This window comes from Serinus canaria, chromosome W, assembly GCF_022539315.1.
Source record: "Serinus canaria isolate serCan28SL12 chromosome W, serCan2020, whole genome shotgun sequence".
Classification (NCBI taxonomy): domain Eukaryota; kingdom Metazoa; phylum Chordata; class Aves; order Passeriformes; family Fringillidae; genus Serinus; species Serinus canaria.
The window spans coordinates 10,903,035-10,919,821 of NC_066342.1; the positions used below are offsets into that span (position 1 = coordinate 10,903,035).

The window sequence follows — 16,787 nt, forward strand, 5'->3', positions numbered from 1 at the left end:
CAGGAGGCAAGACAAGGGCTGTGCCCCTGGGCTCCCCCCAGTGCAGGTAGCTGTACACGAGCCCTCTGCTCCCAGAGCGGGCTGCTGGGGCGGAGCTCGTCCTTGCCAAAGCCTTGCCGCGGTAGCAGTGGCCGGGGAGAGCGAGAGGCAGCGTTGGAAAACGCTGGTGGCAGCCAAGAGAGAGAGGGTGCTGGAGCCGGCGCCGGTGGTGGGCAATGTGAAAAATGCATATTATATGATTGGCTCTTCGCAAATATTAAAATGACTACTATATATGTTATGTCGGAAAGTTATGCTGTATTAATCTTTTCTAAGTATTGCTGTATTAATATCTTTTAAGCAATGCTGTATTAATCTCTCTTAAGTAGTGTGGAAAATATAGTTTTTAGGCTATAGCATAATATTAAAATAGAAACTATGTGATGTAAGATACTTTTTGTAACTAGCTCAAGGAATGGAAAAGATAATCAAGAAATTCTTCGCATTATCCTATCTGGATAGAGATAACAGCAACAGACACCAAGATTCCAAGAGAAGAATTATTGCCTCCTTGTTGGGAAAGCTCAGACTTTGAAGAACCAAGCAGACTGATTTACAAGATGAGGGGGGGAAGCTAAAATTAAGAAGAAACACCCTAGTGTGAAAGGAATGTTTGAATAATGTATAAGAAATATGAATATGCAATAGTCTATTGCTTTTAAGGGGTAATCCTTTGTTAGCAAGCTGGGCTTTGTGGCAGAGTGCCAGGCACCTGGATGTCCATAATTCTTTGCTTTTTATTGTCTCTTATTGTCCTAATTTTTATTACTATTTTCATTACTATTAAACTTCTAAAATTTTAACAAAACTTAATGGTGTTTTTCACAGGCAATAAAGCTGGAAGAGAGATAGCTCTCTTGAGGCCCATTCGGCCTCGCTCATCAGCCCCCATTGTGATGGGGACAGTAAGTCAGTCTCTCGCTGGTTCTCCTGACTTGGCTGAGTTGTTTGTTTGCTTATGCTTTCCTAGAGGAAGGCAGGGGTTTCTTTTCTTTCATTCCTTTTTCTTCTCGTGGCTGTTGGGAAAGCAGGCTTTTATGGCAAGGACCTGTGAGTGGCTGTTAGGAATAGGACTAGGAGCAAGTAGGGAATTCCCAAGGGGAGAAGGAAGTGAAGAGATATCAACAGGTATACCCCCAGATAGCCCCTCGGAAGAAAACTAGCCCAGTGGAAATATGACCCCCATACCAAAGGTAAGGATGAGGTTAAGATGATATAGTACTGTATGATAGAGTGGACTAAGGGGGAAATTAGGCCCGATCATGTATATTGGCCTAGGTATGGGTTGGACAAAGGGTGGATATGTTGGGCTTCAAACATCCATGTGAGGGCTAAGAAACCATTCAGTCAGGAAGAGAGCGACTATGCTGCCTGTTGTGAAGGAGAGATTTAGCCTTCGAGGGTGAGCATGTTGAAAGTAACAGAAAGTAAGGAATGGGACCCGTTAGAATATTTGCCCCCTCCACCCCCACTGGCACCGACTGTACCCCCCCCCATGCTGTTTGATGGCTCTAGTCAAAATACTAGAAACAGAATGGCACAACGAGAGGAAAACAGGTTGGGGGATGGGAACCAAGCAGTGGGATTATATCCTCTGAGGAAAGTATCGATGGGTGGGGTGCATGGGGGAATTAGATTTGTGACTGTACCACTCAATTCCTCTGATGTGAGGATGTTCAAGAAGGAATTAAAAGCATTACTAGAAGACCCCATTGGATTAGCAGAACAGTTGGACCAATTTTTGGGGCTCAGCATTTATATGTGGGAAGAAATCCAATCAATAATGATCATGTTATTTACACCAGAGGAAAGACAGATGATCCGGACAGCTGGAATGTGGATATGGGAAAGGGAGCACATGCAAGGACCTCCTGGGGATCTGAAAATGCCCACAGTATGCCCTAATTGGGACCACAACAGCCTTGAGGGAAGGCAAAACATGGAGGGTTATAGAACATTAATTGTAAGGGGTAACAAAGAGGCTGCTCCACTAAGCCTGAATGCTCATAAGGCAATTGATGAACAGCAGAAGAGGGAAGAAACCCCAACAGAGTGGCTAGAAAGACTGAGAAAAAATATGAGGCAGTACTTAGGTATCGACCCTGATACAGTAGATATACAGACCTTGCTAAAGATAAATGTCATCACCCATGCGTAGCCAGATACATGGAGAAAATAAGAGAAATCGGAGGGTTGTCAAGAAAGGGGATTGGAATGATAGTGGGGCCCTGGGATAATGTTAAAATAGACTCTGAAATGTTAGGCTTTGTGTTGCGCCTGCATAAGCAGTATGATAAATGATATACTTGTTAGATGTGATGATTGTTTAGTAATTAAATATAATTATTGTATAATCATAAGAAGAATCATGAGAAACTATGTTGGAAATCTAAGGGGGGCTATGCTTGGCTAAAATCTATGTATACAATAGAACAATAAAAGTTTAATAATTAACATGAAAGCTATATAATGGTAGAATATAAAAACAGGTTCATCTCGAAAGTATAGTCGGAGTCAGATTTGGGTTGAAAATACCCCTGATTCCCAGAGCTCTTAATAAAAGCACCGACATAATCATTTTTGTGATTATGTGTTTCTGAACGCTAACAGGAGGACCTCTTAAGGGGAGCACAGAAGGTGTATGTCAGGAGGGATCAGGAAAAAGAGAAGGCAAAGGCCAGGGTAATGTTAACTGCCATTAGAGAAGGAAACCAGCATGTAAGGAACAACCCCCGTCAGGGAGAAAGACCTTGATTGGGAGAGAATAGGCAGAGGTGGGATATGGTTCCTTGGGATGGGACCCCTGAGAGGGAAATTGGGGAACTGAGAAACCTAAGACTGATTTGCTTTTATTGTAAGAAAAATGGATACCTCAAGAGAAATTACCCCTGAAGGGGAAAGGACCTGAAGGTTTATGAGAACAAGCAAAAAGGAGAAGTGGAAGACTAGGGATGCCAGGGGCTCTACCTCCTGGGGACAGAATACCATCAGGAGCCCTTGATAGCCTTAAAAATACATCTCCACAAGGAAGAATTTGAATTTTTGGTAGACATGGGAGCTGAAAGAACTTGTCTTTGTAGAATTCCAAAGGGATGCGAGAAGAGTCAAATACAGTGCAAATAGTGGGTCCAAAAGGGGAAGGGTTTAAAGTGTTAGTCATAAAGCAAGTAAGGTTTGAAGGGACAAATAAAACAGGAATTGGGGATATTCTATTAGTTCCAGAAGCAGGGTACAATTTATTGGGATGGGATTTACAGGTGCGGTTGGGCATCGGGGTGCTCCCAGAGGAAGGGAAAATGGCAGTTAAGTTTCTCAGACTAAGAGAAGAAGACGAGAAAAGGATTCGTGAAATAGTGTGGGCAAGACCTGGAAACCGAGGCGAGTTAAACATGACTCCTATAGTAATAAAAATAGTTGATGAAAACTGCCCAGTTTGGGTACAACAATACCCACTCTCCCTGGAGGGGAGACAAGGATTGCAGCCAGTGGTCCAGGAACTGATTAAAAAAGGAACCTTAGAACCATTTATGTGCCCCCATAATACACCCATATTACCAGTAAGAAAGTCAGACAAAACTTACCGGCTCGTTCAAGACTTGAGGGAGGTGTAGAAAAGAACTGTGAATTGATATCTGTTAGTGCCCAACCCATATACACTATAAAGTAATATTCCCTCATCCCACCAGTGGTTTAGTGTGATAGACCTAAAATATGCTTTTTGGGCTTCTCCATTAATAGAGGAAAGTAGGGATACATTTGCTTTTGTATGGGAGGACCCCAATTCAGGGAGAAAGCAACTATTTCGGTAGACAAGGTTACCCCAAGGATTTTCTGAGTCCCCAAATTTATTTGGTCAAGCACTAGGAGAAGTACTAAAACTTTTCTCCACTGCACCTGAAATAAAACTTATCCAGTATGTGGATTATTTCCTTCTCTCAGGAGAGGAAAAGAAAGTCCAGGAATCCACAATAGCATTATTACATTTTCTAGGAAACCAAGGACTTTAGGTATCAAATGGGAAACTTCAATTTGTAGAATGTGAAGTAAAATACCTAAGACGTATGATTTTTCAAAGGAGCCGATGACTGAATCCTGAAAGAATTATGAGAATAGTCTCACTTCCACAGCTGAAAACTAAGAGAGAGGTTAGAAGGCTTTTAGGCTTGTTATGATATTGCAGGCTATGAATTGAAGGGTACACTCAGGCCATCAAGTTCTTGCACAAAAAGTTAGTAGAAAATGAGATTGGGTGGGGAAAGGAAGATGAGCAGAAGTTTAAAGAGTTAAAACAGAAATTAGTCAGTTCACTGGTGTTGAGTCTTCCTGCCTTAAACAAACTTTTCTACCTGTTTGTGGATGTAAAAAAAGGGGTAGCACATGGAATGTTGGCCAAGGACTGGGGAGGGTCCATGAAACCAGTGGCTTATCTATCAAAACTGCTAGACCTTGTCAGCTGAGGGTGGCCAACTTGCATTCAGGCAGCGGCAGCGACCACCCTACTAGTAGAGGAAAGCAGGAAACTAACCTTTGGGGGAAAATTGAAAGTACACCCCCTATACTCAGTTAGGAGTATCCTAAGTCAAAAGGCTGAGAAATGACTTACCTATTCCCAAGTGTTAAAGTATGAACCCATTTTAATAGATAAGGATTATTTAGAGCTAATTGCAGATAACCATCTCAATCCTGCCCAGTTTTTATATAGAGAACCAGTGGAAGAACTAATGCATGATTGCCTAGAGGTTATTAACTAAGGTAAAAGAAGATCTAATGGATCAACCACTCCAAAAGGGGAAGCAATTGTACATTGGTAGATCTTCAAAGGCAATCCAGGGACACCAGATGTCAGGGTACGCTATAATCGATGAAAGGCTGGTAGCCATAGAAAAGGGAAAGTTACCTTACAACTGGTCAGCCCAAGGGTGTGAGTTTTATGCCCTAAAATGAGCTCTAAAAATATTAACACAAGAGAGGGGAACAGTGTATATGGATTCAATGTATGCTGGCAAAGCCGCAGCACCTGCGCCCTGTTCCGTGGGCCCCACAGGGACAAGAGCAGATGCCTGACTGGGAGCCGGCCGAAAACCACTCGTCCCTGCGCCCCCTGCAGCACCAGCAGAGCCGGAGGAGCCCCCTCCGCGACCCCGCAGATGCCGCAAGGAGGCAGGCTCACACATCTCGTCGGACTTAGTTTTGGCCTCCCACCAGAAGCGGCCGGGGTCCTTCGGACGCACGGTCACCTGGCACGGGGGGACTGTCCACAAGTTCGACGGGGAGGAGCAACGGCCCCGGGAACCCACCGGCCTCCCGCCGGCCGTGTCAGCAGTCGTGCTAAAGGTGAATACTTCAGCGCCCTGTTGTGCCGCAGCCCCGGCGGGGGGCGCCGTGGCAGACGTAGGCGCCGGCACGGCCCGCAAAACCGGCGCGGACCGGGACGAGATCGGTTCGGGGTCCCCGTCCCCCGACGGGGGGGTTGGGCGGGGCGCCGTGAGAGGCATGGTCGGCGGAGCTCCATCACTGCGGGGCGGCACCATGAAACCCGGCACGCCCCCGATGAGCGCCCGATCCGAGGCGCAAGACTCCACAGCGGGCACTGCCCCCGCCGAAACGAGAGGGGCGGGTTGTCCGTCCCCCGGGGCGGGGTCCGACGGAGCACCGACTGACTCCCCGCCCCCGGCTGCTTCCACCGACTGCGCATGCTCAGCAGGCCGCGCAAGCCCAGAAACGGGCGAACCCGCCCCCACCGGGCCCAGAGGGAACTTCGTGGAAACGCCGCAATTCGGACAAAGAGTCGTCACCGAATCAGGCTCGATCAGAGGCGGAGGCTGATCCAGAGACTCCCCGCCGCCACCAAGTGCCGGGAAGGCACAAAGAGAGGGCGGCACTCCACCCGCCCCGCCGCCCGCGCGGGGCGGGGCGGGGCGAGGGCGGCCTGCCGACTCCACGGGGTCGTCTGGAGCCCGCAGGGCTCCGCCCCCGGGACTCGGGGCCAGCTGGCTGGGAGCCCAATCCGCCCTGGGGGAACAATCGCCATCCCCCGGGCTGGATCCGTCCCGGAGCGGGGTGAGGGGGGTCCACATCGCACAGAAACTCAAACTCCCCCTCGTCCGCGACCGAGACAGAAGGGCCCCCCGGGAACTCCGAGGGCTACAGAACCCAGACCCCCGCCAAATCACCTCACACTTTTTCCACTGCACCAGCAGCGACCCCAACGTCCACGGTGCAATCGTCAAAGAGAACCTCCGTGAGGCGGACCCCCACGAGATACCACTCCTGCCTGGAGAACGCCTGCGCAGGGTCCGAAAAGAACCCCTGTTCCTTGGCCCACAGATGGAGCTTCACAAAATCACTCCAGGAACCAGAAACCTGTTTCACCTGCAGGACATCCCTCCAGATGTCCAAAACGAAAGACTCCTCCTCGAAAGTCACAGAGGGAGCCATCACCACAAGAGCAGCAGGCAAAGCGCCAAGGAGGGGGGTGGGAAAACGGCACGACCTCACCGCAATCGGAATCCGTGTCTCAGCCTAGGCTGCAGTACACTTCAGCAGTCACAAGATGTCGCTATGGAACACAAAAGAACACAGACGCACACCGCTGCTCCAAGGTGAACAAAAAAGGGAAGTTTATTTCCTGACTCCAACATTTATAGTTTTCCAAAAGTGACAGTGGATTAGAGGGTGACAGTGCCACCTCTCCAATGCCACTGGGCAAACCAAGAGTCCATCAAGTCTCTCCTCCTCCATAAAGGAATGCAAAACAATGTGTTATCTACAGACAGCATGAGAGAAAGTTCTCCACAAGAATATAAACATCAGAAGGCTTAGAAAATCCTAGAAAATCAGGGCGACACTTAATGCCTTCTTCGCCTCAGTCTTTAGTGGTAAAACAGCCTGTCCTCAAGACAACTGTCCTCAGGGATTAGTACATAGTGCCAAGGAGCAGAATGGTCCTCTTGTTATCCAAGAAGAGGCAGAGAACTGCTGGGACACTTGGATATTTATAAATCAGTGGTACCAGATGGGATCCATCCTAGGGTGATGAGGGAGCTGGCAGATGAGCTTGTGAAGCTGCTCTCCATCATTTATCAAGAGTTGTGGCTCACTGGAGAGGTTCCAGATGATTGGAAATGGGCCACTGTGACACCCATTTACAAAAAAGGTAGGAAGGAGGATCCTGGTAATTACAGGCCAGTTAGCCTGACCTCAGTACCAGGTAAGATAATGGAGCAGTTCATACTGAGTGCTATCACACAGCACTTACAGGATGGCCAGGGTATCAGACGCAGTCAGCATGGGTTTACGAAGGGTAGGTCATGTCTGACCAACCTGATCTCCTTTTATGACCAAGTGACCCACCTGGTGGATGCAGGAAAGGCAGTAGATGTTGTCTATTTGGACTTCAGCAAGGCCTTTGACACTGTCTCCCACAGCATACTCATGGAAAAGCTGGCAGCCCACCACTTGGACAGGAACATTCTTTGCTGGGTTAAGAACTGGCTGGATGGCCGGGCTCAGAGAGTGATGGTGAATGGTGCTGCATCCACCTGGTGGCCAGTCACCAGTGGTGTCTCTCAGGGATCTGTACTGGGACCAGTTCTAATTAATATTTTTATAGACGACATGGATTCTTGTAGTGTGTTTTTATACTTTGTAATACTTTGAAGTAATTTGGTTTTTGTATCCCCGTAGTTTTCCCAAATAGCTTATCCCAGATTGTACCCCTTTACCTATGTAATTCCTCTCCCTTGATGAGTTCATCCCCAAATCCCCACCCTGGCTCTCTGTCAATCACACAGCATCCCATCCCCTCCATCTAGAAGCTTCGGTCCAAGATGTCGAGTGATTAGCTAGAGGCTAGGGGTCAGCCCTCCGAGACTTGCCCTATACGCTGTCCTAAATGTCTATCCCCCAGTACCCATCCCTTAGGGTCATTTATTGGTTAGTAAAATGTTATCTACTTTTGGTTTCCACCTCCCTTTAAATGTAACTTTGGCACATCTCCCGGGGCTCTCGGCAGGAGGCCCCCTAAGGTGCAGGAGCTCCCTTGGCTCCTGAATAAAACCTTGGATTAACCCCTGCTGAGAGTCGGCCCCTTTCTTCCACCAGTGTCTTTAGTGTCTCTTCTGCTGCAAAAGCGACTGGCCTAGCTGCCCTCAGCACCCTCGGGGCACAAGAGAGTGTCTCCCTGCAGTCAGCCGTGTTGGGGTTGCTCCCCTGGTGTCTGCCGACTTGGGCCTGGCCAAGCGTTCCTGAGAAGGCTCCCAGAGGGACAGAGACAATGGATGAGGGCATAGAGTCCTTCATTAGTAAATTTTCAGGCAACACTAAGCTGGGAGCTTGTGTTGATCTCTTGGAAGGAATGAGGGCTCTGCAGAGAGACTTAGATCGGTTGGATGGATGGGCAGAGTCCAACAGCATGAAGTTTAATAAGTCTAAGTGCCGAGTTCTACATTTTGGCCACAAAAATCCCCTAAAATGTTATAAGCTGAGGACAGTGTGGCTAGACAGTGTTCAGGCAGAAAGGGACCTGGGGATGCTGGTTGACAGCCAGTTGAATATGAACCAGCAGTGTGCCTTGGTGGCCAAGTAGGCAAATGGCATCCTGGCTTGCATTAGGAATTGTGTGGCCATCAGGAGCAGGGAGGTAATTCTTCCCCTCTACTCGGCACTGGTGAAACCGCTGGTGAGACCGCATCTTGAGTACTGTGTCCAGTTCTGGGCCCCTCAGTTTAGGAAGGACGTTGAGAAGCTTGAGTGCATCCAGAGGAGGGCAACAAGGCTGGTGAGGGGCTTGGAACACAAGCCCTGTGAGGAACCACTGAGGGAGCTGGGGCTGTTTAGCCTGGAGAAGAGGAGGCTTAGAGGTGACCTTATTTCTCCCTACAACTTCCTGAAGGGAGGTTGTAGACAGGTGGGGGTTGGTCTCTTCCACTGAGCAGCAACTGACAGAACCAGAGGACACAGTCTCAAGCTACTTCAGGGAAGGTATAGTTTGGATATTAGGAAGAAATTTTTCACCGAAAGAATAATAAAGTACTGGAGAATGCTCTTCCCAGAGAGGTGGTAGAATCACCATCTCTGGATGTCTTTAAAAAAGACTGGACATGGCACTTGGTGCTACAGTCAAGTTGAGGTGTTAGGGCATAGGTTGGACTCGATGATCTTAGAGGTCTCTTCCAACCTCCTTATTCTGTGATTCTGTGATTCTGTGATTCTGTGATCCTCCAAAGCATAAGCTCGTGACTGTCTATTTTAATCTCCTAACACAACCCAAAAGAAGCGAGATTCCCTTACAAGCTTTAACTATCTTTACAGATGGACCTGGCTGCACGCACAAGTTGGTGATACTTTGGTGGGACACAGAATCCGACCGATGGGATTTGGATGTTGTTACTGAGCTGCGGAATGAGGACTTTACAAATAAAACTGTAAAGCAGGTATGTTTTATTCCAGCTGGGACGCATGGGGGATATTTCCACCAAAGACATGCATACCTGGTGAGAGAGATTTCACGTTTAAATACACATTGATCCCCTAAGCCCACACCTCTCTGCCCACCCATTCCCTGCCTAGAGTCTTTGGTGGTGCCACGCCTGCTGGTGGTCATGGGTGGGCGTCTTTGATGAAGTAACATCATCTTCCTCAATCTTCGCTGCTTGACCCTTTCTTCTGGGCAGGCACAGTGGAGGTTTGGCTTTCTCTCAGGTCAATTTGTCCTGGCCAAAACCAGGAGCCTGGTTCTTGCTTGCTCCTTAAGCAAAAGGTTCTGCTTTATGGCTTGCAACAATACCTGAGTCTTGCTTTACTGAGTTTTCTTATCTTTATGGCCTTTACCTAGCAACTAAATTCTTGTGTTCTGTTACAAGTTGTCTCTATCTAGCAAGTTACATTCCTGTTACAAACTGTGTTCTGTACTTTTGCAAAGTTGCTAAATAAGCTATATATATATATATATATATATATATGTTTTCCTCCACCTGTCTAAGTACATTGTATGCTTCTAAAAATCTGAATTTACAAATATATATATGTGTTTCCCATATCAGCTACTGTTTCAAGTTTCCTCACATTGATGAATTAGCAGCTGTTGTGCAAGCCTTTCAGCAATGGTCTGTCCCTTTTAATTTGGTCACATATTCTGCTTATGTTGCAGGAATTGTTGAGAGAGCTGAGGCTGCTGTATTGAAGAATGTGCCCAACAAGGATTTGTTTCAAGGGTTACAACAACTTGCTTTTCTTTTAGATGTGAGGCAACAGCCTTATTTTGTAATGCATGTCTGTTCTCATTTACTTTGCTTGGTTTTGTTGCAGAAGGAAATCGCCAAGCGGATTTGCTTACTTTATCCTTTCAAGCGTTGCGGTTTGCCCAAGCTAAACTTAGCCACTCCTTTTTTCATCAGAATGCTGCCTCACTGGCACACACTTTTGGCTTGACTAGCTGCCAAGCCTCCAGCATTGTTGCTGTATGTCCTGACTGCCAGAGGCACTCCTTTCCCTCCATTGCTGGAGGAATTAACCCTAGAGTACTCCAAAGCCTTCAAATATGGCAAACAGATGTCACTAATTTCCCAGAATTTGGCTAACTTAAGTGTATTAACTCCTCTATAGATACCTTTTTAGGTGCTCTGTTTGCATCCTGTCATACTGGAGAATCAGCAAAAGACATTTGTCGTCACTTTGCAAGTGCCTTTGCAGTCTTGGGTATTCCCTTGCAAATCAAAACTAATAATAGCCCAGCATATATATTTCCCAGAGAGTTGCGGCTTTTCTTGCCCTCTGGGGGGTAACACACAGCACGGGGATTCCTCATTACTCAACAGGCCAAGCTATAATCAAACGAGCCCACGCTTCACTTAAGCATCTTTTGCTACAACAGAAAGGGGGAATGGGGAATGCCACCACAGTTGAGCAATTACAGAAGGCATTGTTCCCTAATGGACCCTAACCCCCCAGTTGTGAGGCACTTTGGCCATAACCCTCAGTTAGAAGTTAAACAGAAGGCCCCAGTCCTTATAAAGGACCTGGATACAGATAAAATTATGGGACCTTATCCCCTCAGCACATGAGGAAGAGGTTATGCTTGTGTCTCTACAGAAAACGGCCTGAGGTAGATCCCAGCCAAGAATGTGAGACTTTTCAGAGAATCTTTGAATACCTCTTCTGAATATCCTGACCACCCTGGCACTTCATCTCTGGCTTTGCCTTCTCAGACCATTGAGCACACCTCCACCAAGATCCCATGGCCACCCAAATCAGCTCTTACCTGACCCAAGGGGACTCATCAACCTCTTGCCACTTTGCAATCTGGATGGTCAACTCATCCCTGAAATAGTGAAATCCTTAATTGCAGAACAAGTCTCCATTCATGAAAGTGATTTGCAGAAAAAACTTCACAACTCATAAAAGTTGTGAAGTAGGTATATATTTTTATTCAGTGCTGGGCACGTGCAAGATCAAAGAGCATGCAAATTCCCCGAGAGTCCAGTTCCCCCTTTGTCCCCTAACCCGTTGCATATGCATTAAGTTTCACAATAGGTCCATGCATATTCATTTACTAGCCCTGCTTTGCATTACAATTAGTTCCTATCAGTCCTTGTGCAGAGAGCTCTCTGGTTGTATCTTGGCAGCCTCAGTTTTGCTTTGCTTCTTGTTTCAGGGTCCAAGGGGCCTCTCTTATCTCCCTCTAGCTTGGAAGTTCAGATTCCTCTCACCTTGTTTGGGACAGTTTTGTGAGCTACAGGCTTTTTGAGAGCACAGGCTTTTTGCGAGCACAGCAAGTTAACAGACTAAATAAGTTAACACAACACACTTCATCTATGTGAGCAAGCTACAGCCTAAAAAATTCAAAACAGCACACTCAATCTAAATCCGAAATTGAGTTCTACCCCAAGTTAATTTCTAACCCCATGTCTCAAAAGACAGCGAGAACAGTGTGAAAGGAGACTTGGACTTAGATGTGAAAATAACCCTAAACCTTGCTTTATTTGTAGAGAATATTCCCACCAGGCATGGACTCTGTGTATGTGTTATAGGTGTCAGAGAAAGTGGTATTACGCATCAGAGCACGGGGATTGCCCACAGTATGATCCTTTGCGCTATTCGTATGGTGATTGTATTATTTTAAAAATTTGTCTGTGCACAGGATTATGGCTTGCCTTCACATAGGTATTTTTGGGATCAAGATTGGCCTCCTCAGGCTGATCCTTTTTGTAGGATTCAGTCTCTATGAAGGGGAAATGGTTGTGGTGCCAGCCCTTCCAGAAGGTAATGTTCAGCTTATGCTAGTTTCAGCTTTAAATGAATCTACTTTGTGCATTTCTATGACTTCTCCCAGTAACCCTTTTCAAACTTGCTTTGTTGCCATGCCCTTACAGGAAAGTGAGTGGGATACTTTATTCAACTTGACAACCCAAAGAAATTGTACCGCCCTAGGTCAAGTTGAACCAAAGTGGTGGTGTGATACAGAGTACCGTAAAAAGCAAGGCCAGATGGCTGGATGGTTTTTTGCTAACAACAGTGGTCAAGGGATGGATATAATTAATGAGTTTCCCCCTCTCCCCCTACAGCCTGAAGATCTTGACATTCTTGGATCCACACAGTCCTTTGTGTGTTTCTTTTTAAATTATACCCATAGAATCTGGACCTATGTTAACAAAGAAAAAATAAACCCTGGCTTTGATGTTTCAGGTACAGGTATTTATGGCAATGCCTCTGCTTGGTGTAATCACACCTTACCGTGTCAAGTTATTCCAGGAGAACTTGCCATCGGACTAATAGACAATATATTTTTAATTTGTGGAAATGGAGCTTGGAAAGGAATACCGGGAGAGGCAATTGGAGGCCCTTGCACTTTTGGGTGACTAACTGTGTTTCACTCCTCACAGATAAACTTAACATCTTTGCATAAGCTAGGACGGGTGAAATGCAGCACACATACATACACCCCAGATTGTGACGATAACGTACAATCATGGGAAACTGGGGTGTGAGTACTTGCCTCAATTATTCCATCTATTGGCACAGCACATTCACAAAAAACTTTAAACGAGCTTGGTTGCTGGCTTGCAAAACAAACTAATGCTACTAGCTCTGCTTTAACAGGCTTATTAACAGATATTGATAGTGTAAGGCATACAACATTGCAAAATAGAGCTGCCATAGATTTTTTTGCTTTTAGCACATGAGCATGGCTGTGAAGACTTTGAAGGCTTATGCTGCATGAACCTGTCTGATCATTCTCAGTCTATCCATGCTAGCATACAGGCCCTTCAACACAGTATAACTAACTTACAGGTTGTTAGCAATGGGGACTGGCTCCGGCAGATGCTGGGGGGATGTGGGCTCACTGGCTGACTTAAAAACTTGATAAAGACAGGGATTTATATTTTAGCTATAGTAATGCTTTTGATTATTCGCTTGCCATGTGTTTTTCAATGTGTTCAAAGATTAATAGATAAGTCCCTGAAAAGAATTTTAATGGTTGAACAGAAAGGGAGAGATGTGGGGATGCAGCTGGGCAGTGGAGCAGAGAGTACTGCAGAGTTAATGGATGATGTGGACATCTTGGCCTTGGTGGGCCAAAAGCCCTGGGAACATCAAACAGAAATCTGAGGAAGGAAAGAAAATGAATGTTGTGCTTTGATTTAAGGAAGTCATGTAAGACTGCAGGTGTAAGATTGTGGTTAAGCAATATTTCTAAGAACCATTAATAATGTGGTTATTGCTTGGCAGTGGAAAATTTTATCTAACGCTGTAAGAGTATATAAACTGAGCTTTTGAAGCAATAAACAACTTCTTGCTTGCCCTAAGTGGAGTCCTGTCTCTCAGTCGTCAACACTGACAGCCTTCTTGTATGGTGCCTTATTAACAGCTCTCTTCTCTCTCAGTTCATGTACATGGGCTTCCAGCTTAAAGGTGGGTTCACCATCCCACTTCCTCCTGTCCTTCCCCCATGTCTCGCGAAAAGAACCAGAGTGCACCACATGACATATGCCTGGGGCTCCCTTTCCATCCGACTGGGGCAGGAAAGGACTGATCTCTTGGGCTGCCCCTGAGAGCTGAGGTACTGGCGTGTAGGGATGTGGAAGTACAAAGATTTTCTTCAAAGATTTGGAGCCAAGAAGATACTCCCTCCACAATTGTTGTATCCATATCTGGGCAATACATTGCTGTCAAGCTGTTAGAATATGACACTGGGGTAGTTTGAATAATCTTCCTCCACATGGCCTGTGTGCACAGGACATTCTCTGGATCTTTAGAGACCTCATCATCATTTAGATCACCTTAGATGACTTCCAGCACTGCTAAATCTCTCAGGTACTAGATACCTTCATCTACAGTGGTCCACTTTCCTGGGAAGTTCACAAGATCTTCCTTAAATTAACCTTGCCCTCACACTTCAGAGTAGCCATCTCCAGAGACTGCAAATTTATGCCTCTTTTCTAATTCCTCTTTCAATTCTCTGATTTCTAGCAAGGGATCCCAGCTATTGGGCTTCCTTATGTTACAACTGCTGACCGTTGGTCCCATTATTCCAGCATAAGAGGCCAGGCAGAAATCCACTCACCTGGCTGGCAGCTGTAATATTTTCACGTGTCAAAGTTCTTATGAGGTCAGGAATTGGGTAATTTCTGCTTCCTGTTTGAATTCATAGAATCTTAAAATCATAGAATGGTTTGGGGTGGAAGGGACCTTAAAGATCATCTAGTTCCAACCCCCCTGCCATGAGCAGGGATGGCACCCAATAGATCAGGTTCCTCAGAGCCCCATCCAACCTGGCCCTGAACACCTCTAGGGATGGGGCATCCACAACTTCTCTGGGGAACCTGTTCCAGTGCCTTACTACCAGGGAATCACAGAATAACAGAATGGGTCAGGTTGGAATGGACCACAGTGGACCATCTGGTTCAACCTACCTGCTCAAGCAGAGCCATCCTACAGCACATTGCACAGGATTGTGTCCAGTGGTTCTTGAATATCTCCAGTGAGGGAGACTCCACACCCTCTCTGATCAATCTGTTCTTGTGCTTGGTCACCTGCACAGTAAAGGAGTTCTTCATGTTCAGATAGAACTTTCTGTGCATCAATTTCTTCTCATTGCCTCTTGTCCTATTGCTTGGCATCACTGAGAAGAGCCTGGCTCCATCCTCTTGGTACCCTTCTGTGAATGCTGAGAGAGAAATTGATAGTTTCCCAGGCATCATTCTGGGAAAAGCTGTGAGAAGCTCGGAGAAAAGAATGGAAACAATTCTTAAGTTTCTGCACCTGGTGTGTGCGAACATGTGGAATGTGTTATGGAAAGATGTTTACCGAAGGGTGGTTTCTTAATTAGCCAATGGTGATGGTGTGTTGATTAAAGGACCAATTAGGTCCACCTGTGTTGGAGTATAAAAAGGAATGGGTTCCTAATAAAATTATTATTAGCCTTCTGAAAATGCATGGCGTGTGTCGTGTGTTTCTCATTCATCCGTTCCTGACTCAACGGTGACACCCTTTCTTCAGATACTTATAGACATTGATGAGGTCCTCTTTCAGTCATCTCTTTTTGAGGCTGAACAGGCCCAACTCCCTCAGCCTTTCCTCATAAGAGAGATGCTCCAGTCCTTTTGATGTCATAGGATTTTAGCTTTTCTATTTTTCATGTATTTATAATCCTGCAATTCTTTAGTGTATAACTCTAAACTCCATATAGAGTGTTAGTTACTGCTTTCCCATTTTAGTCAGACAAAACAATTCCTCTCTAGGCTTGGGAATCAAGGACACCTTACTGTCTCAGGCCCCTAGTAATGTAAATAAAAGTGAGTTTGGGGGGGGGGGGGAAACTTGGGGTAAATTACTTAATTACCTGAAGCTGTAATTAGAAGATTGACCCCCAATATGCAAATGGACCAAACTTATAAAATTGTGAAAACCAGTGACCTGTCGCCCATTTTTTGGGTGTAGCCCCTTGGTGGGTTTCGTCTGCCCTAAATGTACCTGAAGACCCTTCAATAAATATACCCACTTGTTATTCTCCATTCTTGTGTCCTTGTTCAGGTGCCAGAAAGGACTCTGGTGGGTTGACCTTGGCTGAATACCAGATGCCCACCAAGCCCCTCTATCACTCCCCTCCTGAGCAGGACAGTGGAAGAAAATAAAATTTTAAAAACTTGTGGGTGGAGATAAAGGGAGTTTACCAAAGCAAAAGCAAAGAGTGTGCATGGAAGCAAAGGAAAAAAAACCTGAAAGATTTTATTCTCTTTTCCCCATGAATGAGCATGTCCGTCCACTTCCCAGGAAGCAGGGCTGCAGCACACATACAAGTTGCTCTGGAAGGCAAAAGTTGTAAATAACGAATGTCCTCCTTCCGCCTCCTTTCTTTAGCTTTTATGTGAGCAGATGTCAGTGCTCTTTGGGGAAGAGTAGTTACCTGTGAGGATAACTACTGGGAAGAGCTTCTTCTGCACATGAACTTCTTTAACCAGAAAACTTTTGAATAGGGAATGATAATACATGTTTCAGGAGAATAGACTTTGCAACATTTTTAAATTACAAGGTTCCTCACTGTGGGAACTCAGCGCATCACCTCGGATGCTCTGAGTCCCAGGGAGACCCCTTGGGGGGCTCAGAAGTCCTGGAATGTAGCCAAGAGCACCTGGTGGCTTGATTTTGACCCTTCAAGGGTCGTGCTATCAAAGCATGAGGATATGGAAGTTTCAGAGGTTTGAATGGTGTAGGGCAGGTGTTTTTATAGAATAGAATATAGGTTTTAA

General features: G+C 46.0%; 1 long non-coding RNA gene across 2 annotated transcripts; it reads left to right on the forward strand.

Moving 5' to 3' along the window:
* The first annotated feature begins 5,794 nt into the window (after positions 1-5,794).
* LOC127060995 (uncharacterized) lies at positions 5,795-13,842 on the forward strand. 2 transcript variants are annotated; one of them, XR_007780361.1, is made up of 3 exons: positions 5,795-7,195; positions 9,352-9,473; positions 10,190-13,842. It is a non-coding gene; the product is annotated as an uncharacterized LOC127060995 (long non-coding RNA). The 2 variants fall into 2 exon arrangements; XR_007780360.1 differs by having other exon boundaries at positions 5,795-6,641.
* Positions 13,843-16,787: the final 2,945 nt, after the last annotated feature.